We start from the raw sequence: 24,313 nt of genomic DNA, 5'->3' as shown, positions 1-24,313 counted from the left end.
GCAGCACATAAATTCCACAATTGTAGCCGTCGCTTTGCTTGGTGTGCGGTATTGTCATCGCCTGCCAGGGAACATTGCTGAAAACAGATTCTGTCCCAGTTCTGCGGGTTCGTTCCTCAAACCAGTATCTGTTTGGGGAGGAAAACATCAATTGTTTGTACATAGGCCATGACATTCTCTCCTCATTGTTATACTTCCAACAACTTATACACCTGCACAACACATGAATGGCTGCTCATGATCGAAAACAGCATGCCTGAACATAAATCAATAATGCTTAATAATTCTCTTCATAGCATACAACATTCATAAAATGAACATAGGCTAATTAAGTCAATATGCAACCGGACCATAAATGTAAAAGTAGTCTGAACATTGACAGGTCAATTTAACTTGTATGCCGGATATTGGAGAAATGGTCAAACAATATTTTTGGCTGACCATACAATAGATGTACTCAGTGGTGGAAAAGTACTGGGGTGGAGAAATCAGAACTGGCTAAGTAACATAGATAATTAAGATGTCTTATCTGCAGAACATGCTTATATAATTGAACTGTTGAACTCGTCATTAGAATATCTCCTTTCCGACTCTGGTGTTGGCAGCTGCACTGCCTCCAACATATGGACCTCAGTCACCTGGGGCCCAAAGAGGGGAGAAGTCAGGCTTGTCTTTCACATGTCCCCGTTGCTATGCAGAATATCAGCAAGGAATATGGCAAAGGAGGTAAGGAAACATTGCTTCCATATGTGAACTGTGTCTTTATTGCATCCTTCAATCATGCTGCCAAACATACCTTTGTAAAACTGACCATCCTACAGATCCCACTTTGGCGATGTCATCTATAAAATAGCCTCCAACACTCTACTCAGCAAACTGGATGCAGTCTATCACACTGCCATCCGTTTTATCACCAAAGCCCCATATACTACCCACCACTGCTTCATACTCGTTGCCAAACCCACTGGCTCCAGGTCATCTACAAGTCTCTGCTAGGTAAAGGTCCGCCTTATCTCAGCTCACTGGTCACCATAGCAGCACCCACCCGTAGCATGCGCTCCAGTAGGTATATCTCACTGGTCACTCCCAAAGCCAATTATTCCTTTGGCCACCTTTCCTTCCAGTTCTCTGCTGCGAATGACTGGAATGAACTGCAAAAAAAAAAAAATATATATATATATATATATATATATATATGAATCTGGAGACTCATATCTCCCTCACTAGCTTTATGCACCAGCTGTCAGAGCAGCTCACAGATTACTGCACATAGCCCATCTGTAAATAGCCATCCAACTACCTCATCCTCATACTGTATTTATTTATTTATTTATCGTGCTCCTTTGCACCCCAGTATCTGTACTTGCACATTCATCGTCTGCACATCTACCATTCCAGTGTTTAATTGCTATATTGTAATTACTTCGCCAGCATGGCCTATTTATTGCCTTAACTCCCTTATCCTACTTCATTTGCACATGCTGTATATAGACTTTTTCTACTGTATGTTTGTTTATTCCATGTGTAACTCTGTTGTTGTATGTGTCGAACTGCTTTGCTTTATCTTGGCCAGGTCGCAGTTGCAAATGAGAACTTGTTCTCAACTAGCCTACCTGGTTAAATAAAGGTGAATTAAATAAATAAAATCATTGCAAACCATGTAAAGGGATGGCCTAAGTAATGGGGAACCAATCACTTGTCTCCACAGTGTGTGAGTCAGTCACCTCCTCCTAGGGGGAGAGTTTTCACCTTGAACTAGGGGAGAGAAAACAAAGTAACAACAAATATCCTAAGTTCTTACTACAGAACGAAACAAGTTATTGGTATTTGGGGCCTAAGGTCTGGCACAGGATGTGTGGGGTTAGTGTTTGAAACCATTGTACGTCATCTGAGGTTGCACCTATCCTGACCTATGCTGAGATTGCTTCTGGGTTATATACTAACTCCACTCAGTGGGTTCTCACTATATCCACCTTGTGGGTATGGCGACAAGCTCCCTTGTGAAGAAGTTATTCGAATAAAGATTTACACTACCGTTCAAAAGTTTGGGGTGACTTAGAAAAGTGCTTGTTTTTGAAAGGATTTTTTTTTCTTCATTAAAATCAAATCATTAACATCAATTTGATCAGAAACACAGTGTAGACATTGTTAATGTTATAAATTACTTTTGTTTCTGGAAACAGCTGATTTATTATGGAATATCTCCGTAGGCGTAAATAGTGCCATTATCAGCAACCATCACTCCTGTGTTCCAATGGTACGTTGTGTTAGCTAATCCAAGTATATAATTTTACAAGGCTAATTGATCATTAGAAAACCATTTTGGAATTATGTTAGCACATCTGAAAACTGTTGTCCTGATTAAAGAATCAATAAAACTGCCCTTCTTTAGAGTAGTTGAGTATCTGGAGTGTCAGCATTTGTGGGTTCGATTACAGGCTCAAAATGGCAAGAAACAAATAACTTTTTTCTGAAACTCGTCAGTCTTTTCTTGTTCTGAGAAATGAAAGCTATTCAATGTGAGAAATTACCTCAAAACTGAAGATCTCTTACAATGTGTACTACTTCCTTCACAGAACAGGGCAAACTGGCTCTAACCAGAATAGAAAGAGGAGTGAGAGGCCCCGGTACACAAGTTAGCAGGAGGACAAGTACATTAGAGTGTCTAGTTTGAGAAACAGACACCTCACAAGTCCTCAACTGGCAGCTTCATGAAATAGTACCCGCAAAACACCAGTCTCAGTGTCAACAGTGAAGAGGCGACTCCGGGATGCTGGCCTTCTAGGCAGATTGCCTCTATCCAGTGTCGGTGTTCTTTTGCCATATTAATCTTTTATTTATAATGGCCTTTCTGAGATATGGCTGTTTTCTTTCCAACTCTGCCTAGAAGGCCAGCATCCCGGAGTCGCCTCTTCACAGTTGATGTTGAGACTGGTGTTTTGCAGGTACTATTTTATGAAGCTGCAAGCTGAGGACTTGTGAGGCGTCTCTTTGTACCTGTAAGCGAACCCACAAAGGCTGATGCTCCAGATACTCAACTAGTCTAAAGGAGGACAGTTTTATTGCTTCTTTAGTCAGGAGAACAGCTTTCAGCTGTGCTAACATAATTCCAAAAGGGTTTTCTAATGATCAATTAGCCTTTTAAAATGATAAAGTTGGATTAGCTAACACAACGTGCCATTGGAACACAGGAGTGATGGTTGCTGATAAAGGGCCTCTGTACGCCTATGTAGATATTCCATTAAAAAAATCTGCTGTTTCCAGCAACAAAAGTCATTTACTACATTAACAATGTCTACACTGTATTTCTGATCAATTTGATGTTATTTTAAATGGACAATTATTTAATTTAAAATAACAAGGACATTTTTAAGTGAGGCAAAACTTTGGAACAGTACAGACTTGTGTGATAAGTGTGTCTCTCCTCATTTGATAGCATTTAACATTTCCACCACAGTATCCAATTGTCATATTTGAGTAAAAGTAAAGATGCCTTCATAGAAAATCACTGAAGTAAAAGTGAAAGTCACCCAGTAAAATACTACTTGAGTAAAAGTCTAAAAGTGTTTGGTTTTAAATATACTTCAGTACCAAAGGCAAATTGAATAGGTAAAATATAGTTAAAAACAAACGTAAAAGTTCAAGAACAAATCATTTTGATTTCCTTATGTAAGCCAACTGGAAGGCATGATTTCTAGTTTTTTTTTTTTCTTTACAGAGCAAAAAGCACGCCAACACGCCAACACTCAGACATAATTTACAAACAAAGCATGTGTGTAGTGAGTCCGCCAGATCAGAGGCATTACGGATGACCAGGGATGTTTTTGATAAGTGCCTGAACGGGACCATTTCTCACCTGCTAAGCATTCAAAATGTAACGAGTACTTTCGGTGTCAGGGAAAATGTATGCAGTAAAAACTACATATCTTTAGGAATGTAGTAAAGTAAAAGTGGTAAAAAAATATAAATAGTAATGTCAAGTACAGATACCCCCAAAAAGTACTTAAGTATTTTTACACCACTGGATTGACCATACCTGATGTGCTTCACCAGGTTCTCACTCATATGGCTCTCCGCGTTAGGGGAACCAGTAGGGTCCAGGACAATGGCAGAGTGGGTCCTGCGATTGACATACTAAACACAAGCGGTAATTCCAAGTCAGTATATCAAAATGGCCTCAAACATAACATATTCAACAATAGTACTGTCTAATCTCTCACTAAAATGCTCATTCTTGTGGAGCTTACCAAGAATATCCAGTGGTAGTTTCCCACATTGCAAACTCCAATCAAGCAACTGTGCTGCTCCAGATTGGTCTACAGGAATGGGAGTGAAGATAAACTTATACGGTGTGGCAGGCAATCTTTTGTCAGGAAGGTGACAGCTCTCCCTACATTGACCCCTCTAGCCTCTTATTTAGAAACATGACACAAAAGCAACTCTGCGGACATGCCTTTACCTTTGACAAGGTGTTCTTGCGCATCGCCACCGTATCCTCATGCAGGATAATCCCTGCCACAAAGTGATCCACAATAAAAACATCCCCCTCCACTTGAAGGTCAATCCTCTTCAGTTGGAGGTAGAAGTCAATTACCTAAAGCAGAATGGCATACGGTTGGTCAAAGTTCACATGATGCCCAGGCAATACAGTCAACAACTCTAATTGTGCTTTATACCAACTGCACGCATGGAAATTTCATACAATTCAACCATAACATACCTCCCGCTAAGCCACTCATTGGGCTTCAACGTAAGGAAGTCATGGAGGTGCAGGATGGCAACGGATCCCTCCAACAACAATCTTGCGGTTGCCCTGTCCACTCCATCTGACGACATTGTATAGATGAAGCAACTGTGGGCAAACAGAATTTGACCATCAAAAAACTGCCTGACTGTACAGATGTGATCAACGTGCAGAATGTAACCAAAACAGTCACATTCCACTTACTCTATTCTCCAATTCTTCATCCCTGCTGGGGTGTTTGTCAGACAGAGACAAGTCACCCTATTGAATAAATGGTGACAGTTCAGTTTGGGACAGATCTGCATTTTGTGTTAACGGATATACATAAAACCCATGAGGACCACATGGCTTAGTAAATAGGTTACCATTTTAACATACCCAAATAAGAAATGTAACTAAATAGCAACACATAAGACCGACCTGTTGATGAACGGCCAATTGTTCTTCCTGGTGTTTGGCGCCCGTCTGGACATGCTCCTTGGTGGCACACTTATGGCCAGAGCGTTTTGCGGCCAGATGCCTTGTCCTCAGCTTGATTGGCATAGGACTGTCCACACTTCCTCCAATGGCCAGTACAGCTGCCATTCGGTGGACACACCTCTGGGCACTGTCAGAAGCAGAGCAGGAGCACGTCTCCGTTGGCAACAGAGTAACGACATACTCCTTGTCTGAGAAGCCCTGGTAGAGGAACGATTTGGTGCTTGGCACCAGGAAGATTCGTCCTTTTGCCACAATCATCCTGGCTAAGGCCTCCGCTCCAGTTTCTGCCATGACAACCTCTTCGTGCCACACAGGACTGGATGCCTTCAGCAAAAGACACCATGTCTTCCTCTGACATGTGGTAGGGGAAACTGGGTGGCCATTCGCCTGAAATATCTCATGGCACTCAGGTGGAAATTCCCTAGGTTACAGTAGCCCCGCAGCACTTCCCTCAAGGCATTGGTTTGGAGTTGGTAGAGTAGATAAACCAATTTATCTACTCTGACCTTCTTCCAGCCAACCAATGCCTTGAGGACAGCATTGAAGCTCTCTGAGCAGTTGTTCGTAATTCCATCTGACTGGATGCCCAAGCTGTTGAGCACATATTGTGAGCTCTTGTCCATGGCGTCAGAGAGCGACTGATGGAAATAAGCCATGAAACCAGGGCTCCAGTGAAGGCGCACACTCTCCAGTGTGCATTTGTAGTCACTCCTTGATTTCGTGGCCAAGAGCTCTTTGATGGCCTGCTGGTAATCGGCCACAGCTTCGGCACCCTCTGACCCCATCTTGTGCTTCACATTGTTGGAGATGTGGTTCCAGAAATTGACAATCCTGGCTTGCGGCAGCACAGACTGGATTGCTCCCTCAATAGCCGCCTCACGGTCTGTGCAGAAGATTGCTGTTGATAGTTGGGGAAGGAATGAAAGGATGGTGCGAAAGAACAGTTTGTGGTTTTCCATGTGCCGGGTGGTGTGAATGAGGAATGCAATGGGAAGGACAGGTGCCTCTTGAAATGCAACATGACGAAAAACAAGGGGTGAAACATAAAAATTGCCGAGGTCAAATGTGGTGTCATAGTGAAAAATGTGTGCCCCTTGGTGTTTGCTTTTAATAACTGCTTTGGCCTCAACCATTTCTGGTGCTGCCACTACCAGAAGGGTTGCAGGTCGAGTCTCCATATGGGTGACAAATCCGGGGAGAATGTCACCCATCATATGTGTTGCCACCAACTCGTCCCGGTCCAAAACAGTGATGTCCCTTGCTCGACGAATTGTGTTTTTCACTTGTGCCAAGTTCCGAGGTTGGTAAACTGGCATGAATGATGCATTTGGTGGTGGTGGTGGGTTATTGGTCATGTCTGAGTATACTTGGCTAGGTGTTTCACTCTTTCGCCGGGACATTTCATCTATAATTGATGTAGCCGAGCGAATGAAATCCCTTGCTTGCTGCTGTTGGCTGTTGCCGTGGGGGTGGGGGACATTGGAGTGTGCCTCCTCACCAAAGTAGTGAATTAGCACAGGAGTATCAGGCTGGTGAAGCAACTCATACTCCCTTTTTTGGAACCCTGGTGCTTTTTTTCCTGCATAGTACCGCACCCTTAGTATTGGTGAATGGCGAAGAAGGCTGTGGGATCCCTTCTGAATCCATCTTTTTTGGTCCGCCTTCCAGTCCTCACATGACGAGGAACTACCTGCAAACAGAAAAATCTCTCCAGGCTTGGGGGTGGAGGAAGGTGGGATACTTTAGCGGGATCAACCGTTTCAATCATTTCAGCTGCTTGTGCTGGTGTTAAAGGCAGCTGCCGTGTGGTGTATACTTGCTGGGGTAGTGATTGGGGGACCAGGGGTGGTGATGGGGCAATCTGGGAGACGGAGTGGGGTTGTGCATTGGCCATCCTTCCCTTACTCCACACGTCGTAGAGTTGACGGCGATAGCTGAGGGTGTTAGACCTTCCCAGTTCAATGACTATCACAGAAAATAATCCACTTTCCTGATGGTAGCTCGCTGCTGTAACTTCCTCTGGTGAGAGGCCTAGCCTTTTAACAACTGAGGCAATGTCATCAAAAGTTGGAGCTCTCTTTCTCTTTGGCATTCTGACAAGGGAAATGACATTGGTATAAGTATTGAGATTACACTTAGGACAAGTTTAAGACAGTTAACTAACTATATGGAATGTTATATGGAAAAATATCCCCTAGTGCCTCAAATAGTTTACCAAGCCAGACTGGGGTACATTCAGAATGAAATTGAGACCCGTTACATTCTACATAAATGACATATTTTTCAATAAAAATCTGCATGCAGAGTTTGACACTGAAGGTATAGGAAATGGATTTAAAGTGAATTAGATTATTTGAAACAATTCAACCATATCCCCCCTGTAATCAGTGATAATTTTTAAATACATGACTTGCCAAATCATGTCTAAGCAATGATTACTTCCAGGGAGAATGGAATTACGCTATCATTCATAACCAGTGGGCTGCAGGTATAAGGGACATAAGCAGTAGCTAGGGGGCCACATACCATTATTAGGATTCATGTATTAACTTATTGTATTAGAATAGTAAAATACACAAGGTGAAAATGAGATTTGGTTATGAATCAGCAGTTGGTTATCAAATAAAAGTTTGTCACATGCACAGTAATACCTAACAAAAGGTTTGTTTGTAGCTCCCACAATGCAGTAATACCTAACAATAGAAAACACAATCTTGAAAATGTATATAATAAATATCAGAACAAGTTGTGTAAGTCTGAGTCATGTCAGCTACAAACATTTAGATTGGTAAGTTAGTCTAGCCAGTTGTCTTAACATCACTCTCACTCAGATATGGTTAACAAACATAAGTCTTGGCAAGATGTGTAGAATTGCAGGAAATTCCCTGCAATACTGCTCCATGGCAAAATGAGTAATTACCTGAAATGTATTAGAATTGTCCATTTCGCTCCACCGTCAGGTGGGGGGGTAAAATCTTTTTGTACCCCAACAAAATCTCAGTCAGAGCCCCCAAAAGGCATGTTAAGATCCAAATGAACATCAGAACATGGACAGAGGGGGACCAAATGAGGAGAAACAAACTTCACACACCAGTCAGAGTTATACTTAAACTACATCTTTAATAATAAGAGCTTTGCAATAGCAATGACTTTAAACTATTCCCTATTTCTAATGAACCGTTGCGAGTGAGAACACAACGGCTACTGAGATCTTTTATAGCAAAATCCACCCCCTAGTCGACATAACAAACCACAGATATTAGGAACAATTCACAAAGGAAGACTTTATAATGAGAAAGGAGTATCCCGTAGCCAGATAGCATTCGCTATAAATTATGGTTCAGTTGGTTCTAATCTCGTTCTTGGTACTTAATAGCCCAAAAACACCAACTCATCCAATGGCATAACTCAATTGTCAACTCTAGATACTCCCATCTCAAGTAAAACCCCTTCTTGACCCCACTCCTGGACAAGCTCACTGAGGAGAGTGAGCCTCTAGGTCATACACTATCCAAGGATAAGTGCAACATCAGAGAGGACATACAATGGTTCCAGACACTGCCATACACCTCCCCCAATGCCAAAGGAGGGAGTGACTTGCGCACAGACATTGTGGAGACAAGTAATTGGTTCCCCATTAATCACGCCCTCCCTTCACATGGTTTAACAGATACAGTCACATATGAAGACAATGTTCCACCCTGTTCTCTTCCCTTTTTGATATTCTGCATAGCACCAGGGATATGTGAAAGACAAGCCTGACCTCTCCCCTCTCTGGGCCCCACCTGAGGGAAGAAGTGCAACTGCCAACACCAGAGTCCAAAAGGATACATTATAATAACAAGTATATCACATAAGCATATTATGCAGATAAGACATCTTAATTATCCATGTTACCCAACTAATTCTGATTCATCCACCACAGACACTTGATACGTAAGGCCCCAGGTTAGATTGAATGCTGACACTTGGCCCCTGGGGTTGAGTGGGGTCATATGGGTATCAAACTTCATGCTAATGAATTTACCTGGAGTAGGAGTGATGAGTTATTGCTGACGCGGATGACGCAGAGGCTCAAGTGTTTCCACTGTACGAGATATCTGTGGAATGGTACAGACAGTATACAGGTTCGAGGTCAAAAGTCTATTATATGCAAATAACACGATTGGGTTGTCGAGCCGATAATAGAGGCTCTTTACATATATCCCTCCTTTCTTCCTCCCTAAAAGTCTCTGATTATCGATAACTAGAAGGGTTAAACCCATGTAGTGGAACCCTTGGTTTGAACTGCCCAATTCTGTGTAAGCAGTGAGGGAGTAATTAGTACCAAACAGCTCAGTTCTCCCAAAGTGCACCCATTAAAATCTCAACATGTAGAGAAAATATGGTGCTAACTCATTTTAGGCCATGCATATGCCAATCTAATGCTTTTACATTTATGGCGAATAGTGAATAATATTATGTGCGCCCTTCAGGAGAAGTGAGTGATGTCATTAAACTGAATTGAAATCATGATCGTTAGTTATTTTTTACACAGACATCAGACCAAATTATGTAAAAATATTTAGAGGCCACTCAAAATGACAAATTAAGAAAGACTACAAATGAAATGCTTCACCCACATATTAAACATATTCAAGGTATGTCTACAATAAAAAATATAGCGATATACAGATAATGTTTGCCATTTCAGTTGTCATTGATTGGCATTTCCCCTCATCCCAATTCACATGTCATGTCTACATCGTGTAGAACCTTTCCATTTAACTGCATAGTAGGCCAGCCAACATGGGACAAGTGCTGGGGGAAAAAAACAGTCACATGCTAGATCAAACAGTGAAATACCAACAAAGTTTTGCAGGATGTCATCCAGAAAGTGGAAATTTAAGGCCATGTGCAAGGGGTCAAAGGTCACAATTGTGCAGAATGGGAAGTATCACCAATAACCAGAGACTGGATGCATTATTAGTATATTTGTACACAGCTATGCTTAAAGACCGGCACATACACAGAAAAGACACGGTTCATTTTTCACCCGTTAGAATGATTTCCTCAAACTGTCAGATATAGTTTTAGTAGTTCATGAAGGTCTTTGGACACGAAGGTTGTGGTTAGCTAATGGGCCACTTTCACCAAAATGGAGAAATGGCATGTTTTTTGTATAAAAGCAAAAAGTTACAAAAAAAATGTTCTGATAGGGTCTACTACATCATACGAGAATGGTCCTTAGTGGTGCTGCAGACCACCAAGGTAGCAGAAAACCCACTTTCAACATTTGTATATTTCCATAACTGTAAAGGGGAAAAATTATTAGGGTGCATGCATGCAAGTTTGTCTGATAACGCAATCAGTCATTCTGGTCAATTACAGGGCATTTCACCTGCATGTGTTACTAGTGCCATTCTGGGCCTAAGGATAACAAATTGGACCGTTGACCCTTTGATCATTCTAAATTCCGGATGACCTCCACCCATACGGTGTTCCTATCATTTCATATAGCATGGATGACTGACTGCAACAACCCTTTTTCAAACAATTTGTCAACAGTGGGTCATCTAATATCAATTCAAACACAGGAATGGACTTAGCATTATAGCAATCCTATTTCAATTCCTCTTGTGCCTCAAGGCCCCCAATAACCTCCTTTACCACAGAATTTTCAAAATCAAGAAATGTAATTTTAAGGACATGACACTGAAATATAATTTGGATGAAATGTTTTCATGACACTACTTTTGAAATGTGAAGATAAGTCTTACATTTTAGATTGGAAGGTCACGGCCTTTCACTTCAATTAGATGCTTGATGTGAAAGAGCTGGGCGACGGCTATGAAGGAGTCTGGAGGAGGCACAATGAGACATGACAATGGCATGTGTATGTTAAAATGATCTTTATATGAATTTTGGCATGTGTAAAATCTGATGCTATAACAAATAAACCTTACCAGTCACAACTGTGTCGATGACGACTTTTAAGGCGAGTCGAGATTTAGAGTAACCTTGATTTATAAATAACTACTTAATATTATTTGTAGCTCAGTAATTCAGTCACAATTCACCCTTCGATCACAGTCTTGATGCTCTGGAACAGGGAAATCTATGATTTCAAGCACTTATAATGAGCACCTAGACTACAGACACCTGTGTAGCACTGACTACACCTCAACTTGCACTGATGTATGGTCAATTAGACATTAACGACCAGAAATGACTAGACACCTTGTAAATACTTGACTTAACCCTTGTGTAGTCTTAACAGTGTTTACTTCCATTGTCCCAAGGGTAAAAAATTACCCTCCTTCACTAAACCCTGAAAATAAAGCAGCTTAATTGAATTTTAAAGGCCTAATCTATTTTGCATGAAGAAACAACATGTCATTCATCAAACACTTTGTGAATATCTGGGTTTTCCAGAAAGACTGCATTTAGTCAGTGGCCACCACTCATTTTTATTACAACACACATGTCCATTTTTTTTTTTTATACAAAAGTAGACATTTTTTATTATTATTATTATTATTGCTAAAGGTACTGCATAGGTATAAACATGTTTTTTTTCCCAAGAGATAGCACTCGTTCCCCATTCCTAACCAGGGGCTAGTTCTTGTGAGTACAAACAAATCCCTGAGGAACAAATAATAGTGAAGCATTTTTGATGTTGCTTTTTTTGGCATGAAAGAGCTAACTTGAGGTGTGTAGGGCAGTAGGGGCTAGTTCCCATCAAATAGAAGGAATGAAGTGACGCCTTGTGTGAAATGTCCTTTTAATAGAGTTGTGATAACATATTATGTCGTGGAGTAACAATACAATCCTTGTCTGCAAAAGGCAACTTTTACCTGGGGACATGCTTTGTAGACCCTTCAAAGGCGTTCCGATACCTGGTCCCCAAGAAAAAACCCACATGTTATGATAGCTTATAGACAGTAGTAGGCAAATGAAGGGAAAAAGTTACAATATTAAGATGATGATGTTAATAGAAAATGTCTCAAGTAAAAGTGAAAGTCACCCAGTAAAATACTAATTAAACGTCATTGCTAAAATATACTTAAGTATCAGTGGTAAAAGTATCAATTATTTTACCTTCCATATATTAAGCAAACCAGACAGCACAATTCTGTTATTTTATTTAAGAAATAACCAGGGGAACACTCCAACAATCAGAGATAATTTACAAATGAAGCATGTGTTTAGTGAGTCCGCTAGATCTGAAGCGGTAGGGATGACCAAGGATGTTCTCTTGATAAGTGTGTGAATTGGACCATTTTCCTGTCCGGCTCAGCATTTGAAATGAACAAGTACTTTTGTGTGCCAGGGAAACTGTATAGAGTAAAAAATACATTATTTTATTTAGAAATGTAGTGAAGTAAAATTTCAAGTTGTAAAGAAACAGAAAGAGTAAAAGTACAGATACACAATAAACAGATATATAAACGGAATGTAGTGGAGTAGTTTAAATACATTTTTTGTTAAGTAATTTACACCCCTGGAATTGAAAGGAACACCTCAATTACCTCGACAAACCGGTACCTATGTATATAGCCTCGCTATTTTGATTTTACTACTGGTCTTTAATTTTTAGTTAATTTTATTTCTTATTTTTTACTTAACACATATTTTTCTTAAAACGAAATTGTTGGTTAAGGGCTTGTCAGTCAGCATTTCACTGTAAGGTTACACATGAAAACATGTTGTGACCCTGGTGTGACATTATTAAAGCTGTGCTGACACCTAGTGGACATCAAGAGGAACTACACTACACCACACACATACACACTATAACCTTAAAAAAGATGGGATGCTTTACATACGTTGCCCTTTTTTATAAGACACTAATATATATGTCCAATAAACAGACGTTCAAAAATCGTAATGTAAAGCACAAACGACTGGAAAGTTCTTCAAAAGCAACTATAGTGAATCAAGCATCTTTAGGTTACCTGAAATAGGTCAAAGCATATTTTATACTTTCTAATTTATGTAATCTTTATTTAACTAGGCAAGTTGAACTAAACAACATCGACACAGACACAAGTTAGCTGATATTTGGGAACCAGGATTAACACAGAGAGAACATGGCAAAATACAATGTATGTTTCTGTAATACGAGTAGGCTGGTATATACAGTATCATCGGTAACAATTGTGTACAAGCCACCTAGATAATAAAATACAGGGGCTGGCAGTCATTAGTTACATTTCAACCATAGCGATTCCCTAATTGAGGCGCAACAGAGTTCACCGGCGAATGCAGGAACACCGGAAATAATAACTAAACCATCGAACGAGGAATGGTGGAGGCTACCAGAACGAAGAGACATTTTTCGGGATAAACGTGGTAAGTGAAAAACGTTATTACATTGCTCACTCCCTACCCGGTATCTCATTCTACCGTTATACGACTTTGTATGCGTTGTTGATTGGCAACCTTGACATTTACGGAGCTTTTGGAACGGATTCCTGTTGGAACGTTCCACAAATTATTCCCACCCCTTGACGTAGACTAGATCCATGAGAGAAAATCCGGTATTTACTGGTGGTATCCAATAGAAAGAAGAAGTTCCTCATGCCCCGTGTTCACTTGCAGATGGTACCCACTTCCCATTCACCTTTGGGCGGCGTGGGAGGTGGTGAAAAAATATACTGCTCAAAAAAATAAAGGGAACACTTAAACAAGACAATGTAACTCCAAGTCAATCACACTTCTGTGAAATCAAACTGTCCACTTAGGAAGCAACACTGATTGCCAATAAATTTCACATGCTGTTGTGCAAATGGAATAGACAACAGGTGGAAATTATAGGCAATAAGCAAGACACCCCCAATAAAGGAGTGGTTCTGCAGGTGGGGACCACAGACCACTTCTCAGTTCCTATGCTTCCTGGCTGATGTTTTGGTCACTTTTGAATGCTGGCGGTGCTTTCACTCTAGTGGTAGCATGAGACGGAGTCTACAACCCACACAAGTGGCTCAGGTAGTGCAGCTCATCTAGGATGGCACATCAATGCGAGCTGTGGCAAGAAGGTTTGCTGTGTCTGTCAGCGTAGTGTCCAGAGCATGGAGGCGCTACCAGGAGACAGGCCAGTACATCAGGAGACGTGGAGGAGGCCGTAGGAGGGCAACAACCCAGCAGCAGGACCGCTACCTCCGCCTTTGCAAGGAGGATCAGGAGGAGCACTGCCAGAGCCCTGCAAAATGACCTCCAGCAGGCCACAAATGTGCATGTGTCTGCTCAAACGGTCAGAAACAGACTCCATGAGGGTGGTATGAGGGCCCGACGTCCACAGGTGGGGGTTGTGCTTACAGCCCAACACCGTGCAGGACGTTTGGCATTTGCCAGAGAACACCAAGATTGGCAAATTCGCCACTGGCGCCCTGTGCTCTTCACAGATGAAAGCAGGTTCACACTGAGCACATGTGACAGACGTGACAGAGTCTGGAGACGCCGTGGAGAACGTTCTGCTGCCTGCAACATCCTCCACCATGACCGGTTTGGCGGTGGGTCAGTCATGGTGTGGGGTGGCATTTCTTTGGGGGGCCGTACAGCCCTCCATGTGCTCACCAGAGGTAGCCTGACTGCCATTAGGTACCGAGATGAGATCCTCAGACCCCTTGTGAGACCATATGCTGGTGCGGTTGGCCCTGGGTTCTTCCTAATGCAAGACAATGCTAGAACTCATGTGGCTGGAGTGTGTCAGCAGTTCCTGCAAGAGGAAGGCATTGATGCTATGGACTGGCCCGCCCGTTCCCCAGACCTGAATCCAATTGAGCACATCTGGGACATCATGTCTCGCTCCATCCACCAACGCCACGTTGCACCACAGACTGTCCAGGAGTTGGCGGATGCTTTAGTCCAGGTCTGGGAGGAGATCCCTCAGGAGATCATCCGCCACCTCATCAAGAGCATGCCCGGGCGTTGTAGGGAGGTCATACAGGCACGTGGAGGCCACACACACTACTGAGCCTCATTTTGACTTGTTTTAAGGACATTACATCAAAGTTGTTTCAGCCTGTAGTGTGGTTTTCCACTTTAATTTTGAGTGTGACTCCAAATCCAGACCTCCATGGGTTGATAAATTGGATTTCCATTGATTTATTTGTGTGATTTTTGTTGTCAGCACATTCAACTATGTAAAGAAAAAAGTATTGAATAAGATTATTTCATTCATTCATTCAGATCTAGGATGTGTTATTTTAGTGTTCCCTTTATTTTTTTGAGCAGTGTATAAACTTTTCCCAACTTTGAATGCAAATCACCAGCGGTGAAATAAGTATAGCCAGTTATAATAAATGGTGAAATAAGTATAGCCAGTTATAATTGTAATGGCTTAGCAGATAATAAGAAAATACGGTCAGTATTTAACTGGCTACAATAGAAGGAATATAATATATATTTACAAGAAACTCATTCAACAATTTTTGAATAAGTTTTGTTGAAAGAAATCTGGGGGGCGGGGGCGAAATATACTGCTCAAAAAAATAAAGGGAACACTTAAACAACACATCCTAGATCTGAATGAAAGAAATAATCTTATTCAATACTTTTTTCTTTACATAGTTGAATGTGCTGACAACAAAAATCACACAAATAATCAATGGAAATCCAATTTATCAACCCATGGAGGTCTGGATTTGGAGTCACACTCAAAATTAAAGTGGAAACCACACTACAGGCTGATCTAACTTTGATGTAATGTCCTTAAAACAAGTCAAAATGATGCTCAGTAGTGTGTGTGGCCTCCACGTGCCTGTATGATCTCCCTACAACGCCTGGGTATGCTCCTGATGAGGTGGCGGATGGTCTCCTGAGGGATCTCCTCCCAGACCTGGACTAAAGCATCCGCCAACTCCTGGACAGTCTGTGGTGCAACGTGGCGTTGGTGGATGGAGCGAGACATGATGTCCCAGATGTGCTCAATTGGATTCAGGTCTGGGGAACGGGCGGGCCAGTCCATAGCATCAATGCCTTCCTCTTGCAGGAACTGCTGACACACTCCAGCCACATGAGGTCTAGCATTGTCTTGCATTAGGAGGAACCCAGGGCCAACCGCACCAGCATATGGTCTCACAAGGTGTCTGAGGATCTCATCTCGGTACCTAATGGCAGTCAGGCTACCTCTGGCGAGCACATGGAGGGCTGTGCGGCCCCCCCAAAGAAATGCCACCCCACACCATGACTGACCCACCGCCAAACCGGTCATGCTGGAGGATGTTGCAGGCAGCAGAACGTTCTCCACGGCGTCTCCAGACTCTGTCACGTCTGTCACATGTGCTCTGTGTGAACCTGCTTTCATCTGTGAAGAGCACAGGGCGCCAGTGGCGAATTTGCCAATCTTGGTGTTCTTTGGCAAATGCCAAACGTCCTGCACGGTGTTGGGCTGTAAGCACAACCCCCACCTGTGGACGTCGGGCCCTCATACCACCCTCATGGAGTCTGTTTCTGACCGTTTGAGCAGACACATGCACATTTGTGGCCTGCTGGAGGTCATTTTGCAGGGCTCTGGCAGTGCTTCTCCTGCTCCTCCTTGCACAAAGGCGGAGGTAGCGGTCCTGCTGCTGGGTTGTTGCCCTCCTACGGCCTCCTCCACGTCTCCTGATGTACTGGCCTGTCTCCTGGTAGCGCCTCCATGCTCTGGACACTACGCTGACAGACACATATACCAGTTTCATTTAAGGACCAAAAAATGGACAGCTGTGTCAGCAAAAAAAGAAACGTCCCTTTTTCAGAACCCTGTCTTTCAAAGATAATTTGTAAAAATCCAAATAACTTCACAGATCTTCATTGTAAAGGGTTTAAACACTGTTTCCCATGTTCAATGAACCATAAACAATTAATGAACGGCAGGTCCATGGTGACCATCAAAGTTTTTAAATTGTTTTTCACCATGGTAACTGTAAAAAAAAAAAACTATTCAAGATCCTTGCAACCAGAAGTTGTTCAGTGGGGAATAAGCCTATGAGCTTTTGAATACTTCCAAGCAGTCAAAAACGGTACTTTCGATTTGAGTTCGCAAAAGGGTAGTTCCCTGACCGGGAATCGAACCCGGGCCGCGGCGGTGAGAGCGCCGAATCCTAACCACTAGACCACCAGGGAAACGACATTTGTAGTGCCAACAAGTGACATGACATATATTACACAAAGTACACATTTGTCCGATTGGACAGCAACACCAGCTAACTTACAATACTCACACTTGGCTTTTACGAGGGGAGCACACGGCGAGCAAAACTCTGCAGTATCGGTGTGAGGGTAAAATCACTGGGGAAGCCAATCCGTTAAAAAAAAGCCATATGCGTTGTGATTATTGCGTTGTTTGCTCTGTAACCTGTTAGCTCACAGGCCTAGCCACCATGATATATAGGTCGCAATTGTAAATGAGAACTTGTTCTCAACTTGCCTACCTGGTTAAATAAAGGTGAAATAAATAAATAAAAAATATAGGCCTAAATCCGAGACAATAAGAAGACACAGTGTCAGAATAAATGTAACGCAACATCTGTCTGGTGAAGTCCACAAAGCATTTTCCTACAGCATGGTCAAGCAAATTAATGTATCTGACATTTTCAACAGGGCACCGGATAGCTCACAGCACGTCGGCAATTAGCCCAAAGCAGCCCTGTAGTACTTCAGAGCGTCTGCACCTTTGCTCTACCGACTTTGTTAACATGAAGAAAAACATTTAACATGGCCATCAAAGTTGTTCATTGTCATTCACAGTTAACAAGGTGAAACACGATGAAAAAGCCTTGTAACCATAAATTGTTCAGTGGGGAATAAACCTATTACTTTTTAAAATAATCCCAAACACTTAAAAACTGTATTTTCAGCTGAGGGGGTCAAAATCAAAAAGATGTTCCCTGACCGGGAATCGAACCCGGGCCGCGGCGGTGAGAGCGCCGAATCCTAACCACTAGACCACCAGGGAAACCATACATTTAGGCGAGAAAAGTGAAGAAATAAAGCTTTACTTGGCCACGGATATAGCGTAAATACTGTTTTTATAGGGTCATCATGTTAATTATGAATTAAAAGGCACGAGCGATATCCTATGCTCTTGCTTATGCTGGTGTGTCTGTTTGTAGTAGAAATGTCCTTTAGCAAGTAGCTAGAGGTAGCTAGAGTTTATACACTTCATTTTATTGTTCCATCTATTAATCTAATCTGCTCACTGTGATTAAAATGTATATCATTTATGCTTATTAAATACAAACGTTCCCCTTTATTTTCACAGCAGACATGGAGTCCAGCTTCAGAAAACTGCCAAATGGAATCCTTGTCTTAAAGGACAGTAAGGATTCCAGGAGTTACAGGACTAAAACTACTAAAAGAGAATGGAGCAAGCCTGTCTCCAGACAAAGTGGTGGATTCAGCCAGGAGGGCTGTACTGCTCAGAGGTGGCAACCCAGCAAGCAGAGCACATTTGCTGGGTCAGCATAAGATGCGGTTTGGCCTTTATAAGGAGCAGACCTTCAAGTGGGTGGTTGAAAGTGTGCTGGGCTGGGTATTTGGTGGCATCATGCAGAAAGAATCTGCCTCTCAGCCAGCAAGTAGTGATTTAAAAAACCATGATGCTGATAAAATGGCTTTCAAGAAACACATGGATCTCTTCCCTGAGGGCTGGGAGGCTATCAGGATTAAGTCCAACATCCAGCCATCCGCCACCCCCCAGCCATGCAAAGACCAGATGACCACTGGTCCCACTTCCCAGAGGTCCTCAACATCCTCACTCAGGTCATTGCTGGTTGGAAAACTACACCCCTCCCAGAATCTCGATAGGACAATAAGGAAGGTGATTGAAAAGAAGACGGATAACATTACTAAAGAGATCGATGTTAAGATAGGAACGGTCTTGGAAGCAATAGCAGGCCATTCAGCTGAACTACAGAGGGTTGTCAAGCGTGTGGATGAGGCAGGAGGAAGAATTGCTACTGTGTAAACTTCAACTACATCAATAAATAAAGGCACTTGAGAAACAGGTGCGCGAAATGGCGCAGCACATTGACGACTTGGATAATCGAGGACGCAGATGCAATATCCGTGTTGTGGGACTCCCGGAAAGGGACACGTTCAGTATACATTTTCGTGGAATGGATCCCTGGCTACCTACAAATGGATACTAAGGCTGGTCGTGTGAAGCTGGACAACTTCACCCACAAGCAGTGCGTCATGGATGCGGCCAGACGCATCGGTTCTGACGTTAGTCAAAGTCCAAGGGTCTCATTCTTCAATGATTATTCCACAGCGGTTGTACGAAGACGCATGACGTTTGATGAGGTGAAGGCTCGACTCCAGATAATGAATATGGACTACGCACTGATGTACAGGGCCACATTGGAGATTATGGTCAACGGATCGCCTAAAAAACTCTACACACCTGAAGAGGCTGCTGCGCTTATTGACTCTCTCGGGTAAATAACTTTAAGCTGCACCTCTGCAGCATTGGATAACTTTTTTATTTGAATCTGATCATGAAGCAGTGATGTGAGTTCTCAAGTGCTCCTGTTCAGTAATATTCGTATGTTTTATCATTTTTCTTGCTAAAGTAACTGCCACTATAGCTCAGACTAGGGCTGCCAACTGTCCCGTATTAGCCGGGATGTCCCTTATATTGGCCGAAATTGGTTTGGCCCATACGTGATCCCCCTTGTCCCGTATATTCATCCAATCACAGTAATAGCGTAAACGCGCCAATTCCGGAAAAGTAATTGATGTTGTTGTTCGGTCGGTTTGGCATATCAAGGAAATATGGATAAACTTGCAAAAAGAAAGACTGTGCAGCTACAACAAACAATGGGATGCAAAAAAAGAGGTGGGTTAAGGCTGTCAGTGGTGACTCGACGAAAGCTTTCTGTACTTTATGCCGTCAGGAATTCTCAATTGGCCATGGAGGGGAGAGTGACCGAACTCTGCATGCATCCACAGAAATGCACAAGAAGGCTACGCTAGCTAAAGGTGTTAGCAATATCGGCGCATTCTTCGTGACGTCTACTGCGGAAAATGATGATCTGCCTCCTACGGAAGGTGAGCCCGTGTATTTCTCAGTTGTGATGCCTCAAACAAGGGAAATAGAAAAAATGTTTCCAGTGTGCGTCAGATATTTCTCTGTGTCTGACGGAGTGCAGTGCAAGTTACTTGACTTTTATGAAGACAGTGATGAACAAATGGCATACATCAAGCTCTGATGAACTGTCTGGAAAAGCATGAACTGGATATTAGACACATCACAGCCAACTTTGGTCAATTTGGGAAAACACCACTCCGTTTACCAGTTATTGAGCAGTGACAACAATCGCATTCTGAAAGCTAATTGCCCAGCTCACATAACTCATAATGCCTTTCCAATTCCAATATACACTGTATATTCATTCCCATTACACCATACCCACACCGCCGTGTCACCGTGCACTGGCACGCCACCTTTTGTTCCTTATTTAGTAGTGAGAAAGTTGGCAACCCTAGCTCAAACTGAGATATGTGTGAATCTATATTGGTGCCCAGGCTTGGTTTTAGGTGGAAGAGCCTCAATCTTCTTTTATTGATTTTAATTTCCATATATATAAAGGATGAGGCTATAGAGTGGCTATGCGGAGTGAAGAGTCTACATTGGAGAGTTGAAATCCCCTGCATGTTAGCTGGTGGGAAAACCCCCTTCTGGATCTTTACATGTTTCATTTTCTGGTTTAGTATAGTTCGGGTTCATATTTTTTGTTTATGCTTGGTGAGATTGAGGAGAGTTCAACACATGGGAAAAGGTACCATCCCATCTTTACAGTAGGATTCAGTCTGGATATTGGTTGGTCAAAGTGCAGTTAACAGACTGCGTGAATGTATATGGAACATTAGAGGGAGCCATAACCCCATTAATCTTTTTTTTAAATATTTTTTTATTCACCATTATTTAACCAGGTAGGCTAGTTGAGAACAGGTTCTTATTTACAACTGTGACCTGGCCAAGATAAAGCAATGCAGTGCGACACAAACAACAACACAGAGTTACACATGGCCTCCAACACTCTACTCAACAAATTGGATGCAGTCTCCCACAGTGCCATCAGTTTTGTCACCAAAGCCCCATATACTACCCACCACTGCGACCTGGACGCTCTCGTTGGCTGGCCCTCGCTTCATACTCGTCGCCAAACCCACTGGCTCCAGGTCATCTACAAGTCTCTGCTAGGTAAAGCCCCGCCTTATCTCAGCTCACTGGTCACCATAGCAGCACCCATCCGTAGCACGCGCTCCAGCCGGTATATCTCACTGTATATCTCACTGGTCGCCCCCAAAGCCAATTCTTCCTTCGGCCACCTCTCCTTCCAGTTCTCTGCTGCCAATGACTGGAACGAACTGCAAAAATCACTAAAGCTGGAGACTCTTACCTCCCGCTTTAAGCAACAGCTGTCAGAGCAGCTCACAGACACTGCACCTATACATAGCCCATCTGTAAATAGCCCATCCAACTACCTCATCCCCATACTGTATTTATTTATCTTGCTCCTTTGCACCCAAGTATCTCTACTTGCACATTTATCTTATGCACATTCTACCATTCCAGTGTTTTAATTGCTATATTGTAATTACATTACCACCATGGCCTATTTATTGCCTTACCACTCTTATCCTACCTCATTTGCACATGCTGTATATAGATTTTCTACTGTATTATTGATTGTATGTTTGTTTATTCCATGTGTAACTCTGTTGTTGTATATGTCGAACTGCTTTGCTTTATCTTGGCCAGGTCGCAGTTGGAAATGAGAACTTGTTCTCAACTAGCCTACCTGGTTAAATAAAGGTGAAATAAAAAAATGGAATAAACAAACATACAGTCAATAACACAATAGAAAAAAGTATATATACAGTGTGTGCAAATGAGGTGAGGTAAGGAAATAAATAGGCCATAGTGGCGAAATAATTACAATTTAGAAATTAAACACGAGTGATAAATGTGCAAGTAGAGATACTGGGGTGCGAAGGAGCAAAAATAAATAACAGTATGGGGATGAGGTAGTTGGATGGGCTATTTGCAGATGGGCTATGTACAGGTGCAGTGATCTGTGAGCTGCTCTGACAGCTGGTGCTTAAAGTTAGTGAGGGAGATATGAGTGTCCAGCTTCAGTGATTTTTGCAATTTGTTCCAGTCATTGGCAGCAGAGAACTGGAAGGAAAGGCGGTCAAAGGAATTGGCTTTGGGGGTGACCAGTGAAATCTACGGGTGGGTGCTGCTATGGTGGCCAGTGAGCTGAGATAAGGTGGGGCTTTAACTAGCAAAGACTTATAGATGACCTGGAGCCAGTGGGTTTGGTAACAAATTTGAAGCGAGGGCCAGCCATCGAGAGCATACAGGTCGCAGTGGTGGGTAGTATATGGGGCTTTGGTGACAAAACGGATGGCACTGTGATAGACTGCATCCAATTTGCTGAGTAGAGTGTTGGAGGCTATTTTGTAAATGACATCGCCGAAGTCAAGGATCGGTAGGATAGTCAGTTTTATGAGGGTATGTTTGGCAGCATGAGTGAAGGATGCTTTGTTGTGGAATAGGAAGCCAATTCTAGATTTAATTTTGGATTGGAGATGCTTAATGTGAGTCTGGAAGGAGAGTTTACAGTCTAACCAGACACCTAGAATATGTGGACATCTACAAATACCTAAGTCAGAACCGTCCAGAGTAGTGATGCTGGACGGGCGGGCAGGTGCTGGTAGAGATCGATTGAAGCATGCATTTAGTTTTACTTGCATTTAAGAGCAGTTGGAGGCCATGGAAGGAGAGTTGTATGGCATTGAAGCTCATCTGGAGGTTAGTTAACACAGTGTCAAAAGAAGGGCCAGAAGTATACAGAATGGTATCGTCTGCGTAGAGGTGGATCAGAGAATCACCAGCAGCACGAGCGACAGAAAGAGAAAAGAGTCGGCCCAAGAATTGAACCCTGTGGCATCCCTATAGAGACTGCCAGGGGTCCGGACAACAGGCCCTCCGATTTGACACACTGAACTCTGTCTGAGAAGTAGTTGGTGAAACAGGCGAGGCAATCATTTGAGAAACCAAGGCTGTTGAGTCTACCAATAAGCCTTGGCCAGGTCTATGAATACAGCTGCACAGTATTGTCTCTTATCGATTGAGGTTATGATATCGTTTTGGAACTTGAGCGTGGCTGAGGTGCACCCATGACCAGCTCGGAAACCAGATTGCATAGTGGAGAATGTACAGTGGTATTCGAAATGGTCGGTGATCTGTTTTGTTAACTTGGCTTTCGAAGACCTTAGAAAGGCAAGGTAGGATAGATATAGGTCTGTAGCAGTTTGGATCTAGAGTGTCTCCCCCTTTTGAAGAGGGGGATGACCGCGGCAGCTTTCCAATCTTTGGGGATCTCAGACGTTACGAAAGAGAGGTTGAACAGGCTAGTAATAGGGGTTGTAACAATTGTGGTGGATCATTTTAGAAAGAGATGGTCCAGATTTTCTAGCCCAGCTGATATGTAGGGGTCCAGATTTTGCAGCTCTTTCAGGACATCAGCTATCTGGATTTGCGTGAAGGAGAAATGGGGGAGGCTTGGGTAAGTTTCTTTGGGTGGTGCAGGGCTGTTGACCAGGGTAGGGGTGGCCAGGTGGAAAGCATGGCCAGCTGTAGTAAAATGCTTCTTGAAATTCTCAATTGTCATGGATTTATCGGTGGTGACGGTGTTTCCTAGCCTCAGTGCAGTGGGCAGCTGGGAGGAGGTGCTTTTATTCTCCATGGACTTTACAGTGTCCCAGAACTTTTTGGAGTTTGTGCTGCAGGATGTAAATTTCTTGTTTGAAAAAGCTAGCCTTTGCTTTCCTAACTGCCTGCGTATATTGATTCTTAACTTCCCTGAAAAGTTGCATATCGCAGTGGCTAATGCAGTACGCCACAGGATGATTTTGTGCTGGTCAAGGGCAGTCAGGTCTGGAGTGAACCACGGCTATATCTGTTCCTGGTTCTAAATGAATTGAATGGGGCATGATTGTGTAAGATTGTGAGGAAAGCACTTTTAAAGAATAACTAGGCATCTTCTACTGACGTAATGAGGTCATTATCCTTCCAGGATACCCGGGCCAGGTCGATTAGAAAGGCCT

At 42.7% G+C, this 24,313-nt stretch overlaps 2 non-coding genes across 2 annotated transcripts; both read right to left on the bottom strand.

Moving 5' to 3' along the window:
- Positions 1-17,242: 17,242 nt before the first annotated feature.
- On the bottom strand, positions 17,243-17,314 carry trnae-cuc (transfer RNA glutamic acid (anticodon CUC)). The gene has a single exon. It is a non-coding gene; the product is annotated as a tRNA-Glu (tRNA).
- Positions 17,315-18,074: 760 nt separating this feature from the next.
- On the bottom strand, positions 18,075-18,146 carry trnae-cuc (transfer RNA glutamic acid (anticodon CUC)). Its single transcript has one exon. It is a non-coding gene; the product is annotated as a tRNA-Glu (tRNA).
- Between the last annotated feature and the right edge of the window lie 6,167 nt (positions 18,147-24,313).

Source organism: Salmo salar, chromosome ssa03 (assembly GCF_905237065.1).
Source record: "Salmo salar chromosome ssa03, Ssal_v3.1, whole genome shotgun sequence".
Lineage (NCBI taxonomy): Eukaryota > Metazoa > Chordata > Actinopteri > Salmoniformes > Salmonidae > Salmo > Salmo salar.
Note: the sequence above shows the minus strand (reverse complement) of the source record. Positions and strands in the feature narration are given on the sequence as shown.